Genomic DNA, 8467 nt, shown 5'->3' with positions numbered 1-8467 from the left:
GACAATTACAGTTAAAATATTTTTTTTTCAATAACATTTAGCAAAATTTTACAATAAAATCAAAAATTTTGTATACTTCTAAACCATTTTCTATCTTTTTTGTTTCTCTGTACAGTTCAGTATTTACTTTTTAATGAGTGTATTAAATACAAAAAAATTTTATGGTTTTAAAACATATACCTTTTTCAAAAGATGTACCTGCAGAAAGGTTTGTGTGTTCTTATTTTGGGTAATAACAAATGATTTTGGGATTAAATTCTTTATCCGTTTGACTATCTTGAAAGACAGTTATTTACTGGGTTGCATTAGATTGTCTAAAATGACAATTATAACTTAAGTGTTTTGCAGATTTGATTGAAAAGCTTGCATCATAACCAAATGAAATGATTGTTGAAACATAGCAAATAGAATAATAGCCTGTATATTATTCTCAGAACAAAGAATAATAAAAAAAGAACAAAGGCACACTACTGTATGTGAATTCAAGTACACAATGCTGAGATACAACCATACGAACATTCGCTTCTCATGAATCTGCTTTACAAACTCAGCCACAGCTGTAGTATGTATTAGTATGATAGAACAATCTTCTGATTATAGTTTCAGAAATCATTTTATCTGCTCAAGAAATTATTTCTTAATTAGCAAAAGTGATTTATTAATGTACAATCTTACAATAAAAAAGCTCTTTTATGTCTGCGTATATCATCCATCTTAATCATATCTTCTCAATAGTGCTAATCGTCTGAAATATAAAATAAAGGGTTTTTTTTATTTATTAGATGTGTAAGTTAAATTTATTAATCAATTTCCTATCCAAGGAAAAAAGAAATGATATGATAGCAAGGAAACAAAAAGTAATCAATCTTTTAAAACAGTTCATGCAAATAAAGTTTTATGAAATAAATACAATACCGACAAGACTCAACCTGAGACCCAAGCAGTCCCAGAAAGCAGTCCCCGGGACTGCTCTGGGACCGCTGTGGGACTGCTCTGGGACCGCTATGGGACTGCTCTAAAAAGCAGACCCAGCAGTCCCAGCTGTCCCTGGGACTGCTTTCTGGGACTGCTTTGTTCACTCATGTGTGATATTTAGGTTCTGAGTGACATGATAGCTCCGACCCCTTATGTATTCTGAATTTGCAGGCTCTCAGTTGTTTTGCTTACTTGCAGCAGAGAGGAGTTTAATCTATTAAAAAAGCAAGGATTTCTTACAATCTTTTAGACTTTTAATAAGTAGAGATTATTATTGTAATAATTATTTAATATTTTCAGAGACTGTATTCTTACCATGCTTACACAAATGTAGTTTAGAATATTTTTTCAATAAAAAATAAAGTTGTTAATTTAGGAAGTCAGGAAAAGATTTGTATCCTTGAAAATAAACTACAGGGTTATGATAAAAAAAATCGACATGTACTCCTAACTTATTATTTAATGTAACATTGTGTACTTCAAATATGCATGGGCACTATTTAAAAAAAAATATTACAGTTATATATAAAACATTTTTAATTTAAAAGCTACACATTTTACAAGTACCTGCAAGCTAAAAAAAGAAAAAGAGTATTCCACGCAACCCTTAAATTAAATGATCATGAAATAAAATATACTACCATCCTTCCGTAAAATAAATAATGTAAACAATTATTGGGAAATTTATTACAATGTATCAATGAATTAGTTTTTAATTTATAAACAAGTCATTAAAAGAGTACATTTATTTTTAAAATAAACATTTGAAAATAACGGGAATTATTGTGATTTACATGTATTTCTTTTTTGTTTTGATTGTGTTTATCTGGCCAATTAATGTGTGTAAAATGATATCAACACCTGCGGTGTCAATCGCCTTTGGGCAGAAAATCAATCATGCATGTTATTTGGGTACTGTACAAGTATTAGTGTTACACATCATTGAACATGCTGGTCAACAATGACCCTAATTTCAATCTATAAAATTAAATTTCTATAAGAATTAATTAATTTTGAACATAATCAGATTATCTGTCGGTTCCATTCTAATGATTTACAGATGTAAAAATCAATTACAAATAAAACACATAAAACTGACTTTTATAGAGCTAGAAAACTGACAATAATTAAATTGTCATGTCTGTAAAAAGAATCATGACTAAAAATAATACTTGGTAAAATTTAGAAAGAATTTTTCAAAAACCCCAATACTTAATAAAATGCTGCTTTAGAGTAACCCGATAGTATGGAATAATACAATCTATTTAAAGCTAATTCTGGTGGAAAATACATGTAATAAATTCAAGTTGAATTTTCTGTATAAAAATTAATATGGGAACTAGTATTAATCACAAAAAATTAAGAAATTGCATAAAGATTGTGATTAAATAATCCTGTTTAGCGTAATTTATACATGTAGGTGTGAAAGCCTTCTTCCTTAAATAAATTTATTTAAAATTGTTTCTATGCGCGTACTTTTCACAATTGACCTTCGCAAACATAAAAGGATTCATGGCATACTACACAGAAACAATTTCAACTGCCTTTTATAGTTCCATTGTTTACTTGAAATCTCATTTCTGAGTTAAAGCCACCCATTAAATTCATATACCCCGCCCACTGGGACTGCTGTGACTGCTTTCTGGAACCGCTGGGACTGCTGGGACCGCTCTGGGACTGGTGTTGGACTGCTCTGGGACCGCTATGGGACTGCTCTGGGACCGCTGTGGGACTGCTTTAGCAGTCCCAGAAAGCAGTCCTCGGGACTGCTCTGGGGCTGCTTTGTGTCAGGTTGGTTCTGGTCGGTACTGTACACTTCTCATTTAGCATTGAGATTAATTTTACAGACATTATATACTTACCTGAACAGCATTTCCCATTCTCATAATACCTAAAGTCGCAGTATGAGCCACTTGGACAGGGCCCGAAGAAAAAACCACACAAGCCAACACAATCACCATAAATTTCTGAAAATTGTCATCAAAATTATTCTTATTTAATAAGATTTTTTTGGTGAAATTGTATGTTTTGTTTTCTTTGATTTTTTTTTCTGTTAATCATTAAACGACAGATAATACAAAAAAAAAAAAAAAGAAAAGAAAAGAAATAAAACGCTACCTTGATTGAACTAAGATTGTGTGCCTATTTTGATTGTAAATGATGCTTGTAATAAATTTCCAAAAACCATTCTATTTCATAGGATTTTTATTTTTATAATTTTCTTGTATTTCTTAATTAAAAGAATCTTTGTATGATGTTCAAAATGTCACTTTCTGTCCTCGAGCTCAGCCTTGTAAATCGATCCAATTTTATTATAACTTGTACACGTAGGACATCATGATGAATTCTTCTACAGATCAAAGAGATATCGCGGAGTTTTCATGCAATATACATATCACGAACGTCATAACAGATATTATACATATCAAACATTAAAAGTTACAATTATCATTTCATCTTACAAATTAGGGCTTTTTAAGACCATATATGTATTTACATTGGTCGTCTTCTGCATTCTAAACAGTGAATATTATACATGGATAAAACAGCTGAAAAAAAATGTCTGTTAAGGGAGCCGACTGGGATTTTATTGTGTGAAAACTACAAGAGAGAACCTATTTTTATACCCTATACAAATTACATTGATTTAAGTGTAGAATGATGCAACGTTTGGGTAAAATCTATCGTCCATGTATTTTTTAGGAACCGTCTAAAAATTAATACAGGTACATTTAATGTAGGATTATATAGGAAAGTGCCAATTTTTCGAACTTTAAAGCAAATTAGTCAATTCCTACAATATTCATTTTGCTCAAACAACAATATATGATGAGTAACATTATATTTCACATTTTATGTAACAAAGACAAAATTTTACAATCGTGTATCCAGCGAGCATCCCAAAATACCAAAAATTGACGAACTTTCATGTTTTTTAGGAGTACTACAAAATATGACTGATACAAAGGATTTATACAAAAAAAATAATAAAAATGATAGAGAGATTCTCTAATTTCTCTGTTTTAAATTTCAAGAGTTATATTTAATACTTTTTCTTTTATTATATTATTATTACCCCAACTGTAAGAGCTTCAGTTTATCATATCGTCAAAAAACCCATTATACCTATCGGTTGAAAAATTGTTTTAAAAATCAGTTATACGAAAATGTTACTTAATTCTTCAAACTGTTATACATGTATCTTAATTTTGTTAAATTTTATTAATTTAGTGAAAAAGTTGCTTTTAAGCAGTAAATACGTTTCATTTTACTATGATGCGCGAAATATTGCGCGATGGAAACCCCAGTCGGCCCCCTTAAATGGAGCTGTTTCATAGAACTCTCAACAACATTTACACTCCCTAAATTAACTAAAAACGCAATAAAATGGACAACTTATTTTGTTATTTTATTATTTTAGAAATAAATGATACAAACACGTTTATAAAAAAAATATTTACATTTCCAATGTCTTTGTCCGAGATAAACACATGATAAAATTACAAATAGTTAATGTACTTTATTTCTTCATGAATGCTACTGGTTCATCGATAGGCGAGGTTAAGAAAAATCACGTGCGGGGCGGGACAAATGTAGTGACAGACGCTAGGCTTAGAGCACGTGGATTGGCCAAATCAATATACCATGTAAATATAAAGAATAACTTTTAGATTTGTCAATTTCATGATGAGATCATTCGATTGGCTTGCGTGATAATTTTATGCATAATCGCCTTCGGCATTTATGTACAATGTACATTATCACGCAAGCTAATCGATTTATCACATCACGAATCGAAAATAAGACAGTTCTTCCTTAATTACGGATATTTTTATCCCAATGAAGGCTAAAAGAGTTCGATTCCATTGCAATCGATACTCAAGTTGAAACAAATTGACCCTCTGGTGTGGACCCTCCGCAACATGGCGACCATAATCATTTCTCAATTGAGGAAGCGATCAGTCGTGCTTTAACTGTTACATGTAGTAGAATTAAGTCCGCGTTTCCGTTAACCCCCTCTGTCCCGAAATGTTGTTTGAAATGTAAAAGCCTAGGCTAAAGGCCCGGCTTTCATATTTCGAACAATACTTCTCGAAATTGGAGGTTATACAATAACATTCACGAAAACTCGAACTTTAATATTTTCTTAAAATTTAATAACAAATACAATATTTTTTTGTGTACAATGAAACATATGGATATAACGAACAGTATTTCAGATCAAAAGTCAATAAAACAATACAGAATAGGAGCAGAGCAAACACAGACCTCCAAAACATAAGAGGTGGATCAGGTGTCATGGAGGAGTGAGCATCCTCTGCTGACCGGTCACATCTGCCTTCTACTCCTTGTAATGATCGGGAAATATAATTCAAAACGGAAAAATCCGTCGTCAATTAATTCAATGTATAAACAATGGACTAACAATTAGTATGAAAAATGTCAGTCAGCATTTGACTCAATGATAAATCGTATTTGTTGACAAGGTTATTGTATCGACCATAGAACTTACGAAACGATTACTTTAAACGAGACTGCTGAAATTCTTGTTTCAGCAACTTGCTAGTCGATAATTTACCTCTTTGTAGAAATTGTTCATACCAGAGCATACTTTTGCGTATCTAATCAACTGAGATATGTAAACTCCGTATACAGGTGACAAAGGTATATTGCTGCATAAGAAAGGGAAGTTGACGATAGAAAAGTTAAAGGCATCACGTTTATCATAGAGCTAGGTTGTTAGATTACCGTTAACTGTTTTTTCAAGTAAAATGTCTAAATATGAAACAGATGTGTCAGACTCTGTGAACTCTTTTATCTCAAGCTCAACAGGATATATCTTATCCACATAAAGGATGGAAGTTACCATTATTAATTGACAGTATGTCGTCAATATATCTAAATGTTGAGTTGAAGGCCACAGTAAGTGTTTTCTTTTCACGCAAACGATATTGCACAAATTCTGCTTCACATGAATACAAAAATAGGTCTGCTAATAACTGGGTGCAATTGGTACCCATGGGAATTCCAATAGATTGTTGGAATACCTGGTCTCCAAAAAATCATAGATATTGTCAATCAGAAACTCAAGCATTTTTTTTTTGATGTCAACTTTAGAGTACTTGTGTGTAAAATCAGAATGCTTTTGAACAAAACAATTTTGCAAATGACTATAACAAGATAAATAAATTTTCGAGTTATTCATTTCACTTAGTAAACATGTCTTTGTTGAAATTTTCATGACTTCCCTTAAAAAGGGTTTGCTTGTATTTTTTATCCTTCAATTTATCTTGACTAAACAAAACGATATTAACAAAATTCTTACCTTGAATAATGCTTAGCAGAAAACAAAGGAACACTAATGCAGCTAATACTTTTCCCATTTTTAGAAAGACCGCTGAGGATAATTTTCAGTTTTATCTGGACCTTTTATTTCATTCTAGATTTTACGCTAACCAATCATTACTGAAATCTAAGTTAAAAAAAAATAATTAAAACGTGAGTTAAATTACTTGTCAGCACCATTAATCATTTATGACATAGATAAAAAGAACAGAAAATATGCAACCAATAAATCAAAATGTCATTTCAGATATGTGCAAAACTTTTCGTGGGGAAAATGCTTAATTTTCGTAATTAAGTCCGCAATGGCAAAAGTGTACAGTAAAATCTTAATATAAACCATTGTTTAGTTAATATACGAAGGGTGATTAAAAAGTTGGAGAACTATCTTTATATCTGCAAAATTACATTTCATATCTCATAAATCTCTTGGAAGTAGAATATATTCATGTACACAGTTAATTAAGATAAATGACTTCCTATCATTTTAATCAAGGATTGGATTGGTCGTTTCAATAAAGGAAGGCAGATGGTTAGAAATGATACTTGTTTTGCTGCAGAAGATTTGGGTTTTGATGGTCGCCATGCTTATTTTTGGAATGGAAATTCTTATCAATCCATTCTATTGCCGAAATTCGACCATTTCTGACAAATGAACTGTTCTTGTTATAAAAATTAACTTACATGGAAAGAAATATAAAACTCAGAAAAATCTTTCAGCTTTTATGACAAAACCCTACGGAGGGGGTCATGTGACCACCTATATCACGTGATTCGCGCATGAGCAGAACGGTGACAGATGTGCTTTGAAATCGGAGAGGACTAATTTAAAATATAATCAACACTAAAACCAAATATTGTTTCTTTTATGGAAGTTTTTCAATTAGTTCGCGAATTTTTTGATCACCCCTCGTACAAAGAATTAAAACAATGTACTTTATATTAAAATATTATAGGCATAAATAAAGCTAATGCTAATTTCATGATAACGTCAAAAATATGAATTTTGAATTTTTATCGCATGTACATAGAAACACGTAATGTTTTTTTTTTTTATTTCGCCACATTGCCAATTGTCTGCAATGCTATTAAGTTTCTTTCCATCATTGATTTAATTTTTAAAGTTAAAAGAAAAAACACAATAATTTACAAGCGTCATCAATATATACATCTCGTATACACAGGCTGCACAGCCGTCCGGCGGCGCTAGATTGATAACAACGTCATTAATAAGTACATTGTTCTCTTTTCATCAAATAACAGTGATTTTCCTATTTTTTAGTGTCCCTAAAATTTTACACATCGTTGAAAAAGCGTATACAACTATTAGAAATCCAAAGACTAAATATATTCCAATGATTTTTAGTTGTTTGAATAAATGTATTGTGTTTGACGTCGTTTCAACCATATTAAACCGTTATTGCATTATTCGGATGGCCGACACCGCTTTTTCTTTCAATTTTTGAAACATACTTCTTTCGGTTTCCGCTTTGAATTCTCAATGTACATTTAGTAAGCGATACTAAAGGTGTCAGAAAATGATGGTTACTTCTTTGTGATGCATTTAGTATTTGTTACGCTTTGACTCATTTTATAAAGAAAATACCGTAAATCTGGAAATTTTTACTGTAGATAAATTTTTAGCAAATTTGCGCATGCATTGCATTCGCAAAAATATTTTTCTTAAAAATAAATCAACATGTGAAATTTTTTTTCTGAGAACTCGTGTCTTTTTTAACTCAGTGAATAGGCGTCGGTAAGCACTGGTCATTTTTAAAAGAAACCTGTTTACACTAGTCTACTATATAACTACAAGTTAAGTTAAAACAAGAAACGGGAAGCAAATACGAGCCCTGAGGTGAGTGGGTCAAGTAACAATAATTTGAGTGATATGAGTAATGATAGTGTAAACAATGTTTCTGGTGGACATAACAAGACTTTTTTAAGTCATATAATATCAGCGGCCAACAATGTTCTGTACGGGTCTCAAAATAATGACACGAGAGACGCTGAGGGTGGAAAACAGCAAGGGGATCGGCCATTCGTTACGTCGACACCAAAATGGCGCCCAACCGAATCGGACACGAGTGTTGAGAAGTTAATGGGCACTGTTCTGGAGACAAACCAAAAATTAGGTTTTGTGTTAAAC

The 8467-nt window shown here is 31.6% G+C and overlaps 1 long non-coding RNA gene across 1 annotated transcript; it reads right to left on the bottom strand.

Annotated features, from left to right (window-relative positions):
* Nucleotides 1-594: 594 nt before the first annotated feature.
* Nucleotides 595-6373, bottom strand: LOC134269155 (uncharacterized). The gene is made up of 3 exons (XR_009992512.1): nucleotides 6302-6373; nucleotides 2838-2942; nucleotides 595-745 (listed from the first exon to the last, which is right to left on the bottom strand). It is a non-coding gene; the product is annotated as an uncharacterized LOC134269155 (long non-coding RNA).
* Between the last annotated feature and the right edge of the window lie 2094 nt (nucleotides 6374-8467).

The sequence above is a fragment of the Saccostrea cucullata genome, unplaced genomic scaffold (assembly GCF_032062105.1).
Source record: "Saccostrea cucullata isolate Sc308-1 unplaced genomic scaffold, CSIRO_AGI_Scuc_v1 ctg9540, whole genome shotgun sequence".
NCBI classification, from domain to species: Eukaryota; Metazoa; Mollusca; class Bivalvia; order Ostreida; family Ostreidae; genus Saccostrea; species Saccostrea cuccullata.
This window is presented reverse-complemented; position numbering and strand designations above follow the sequence as displayed.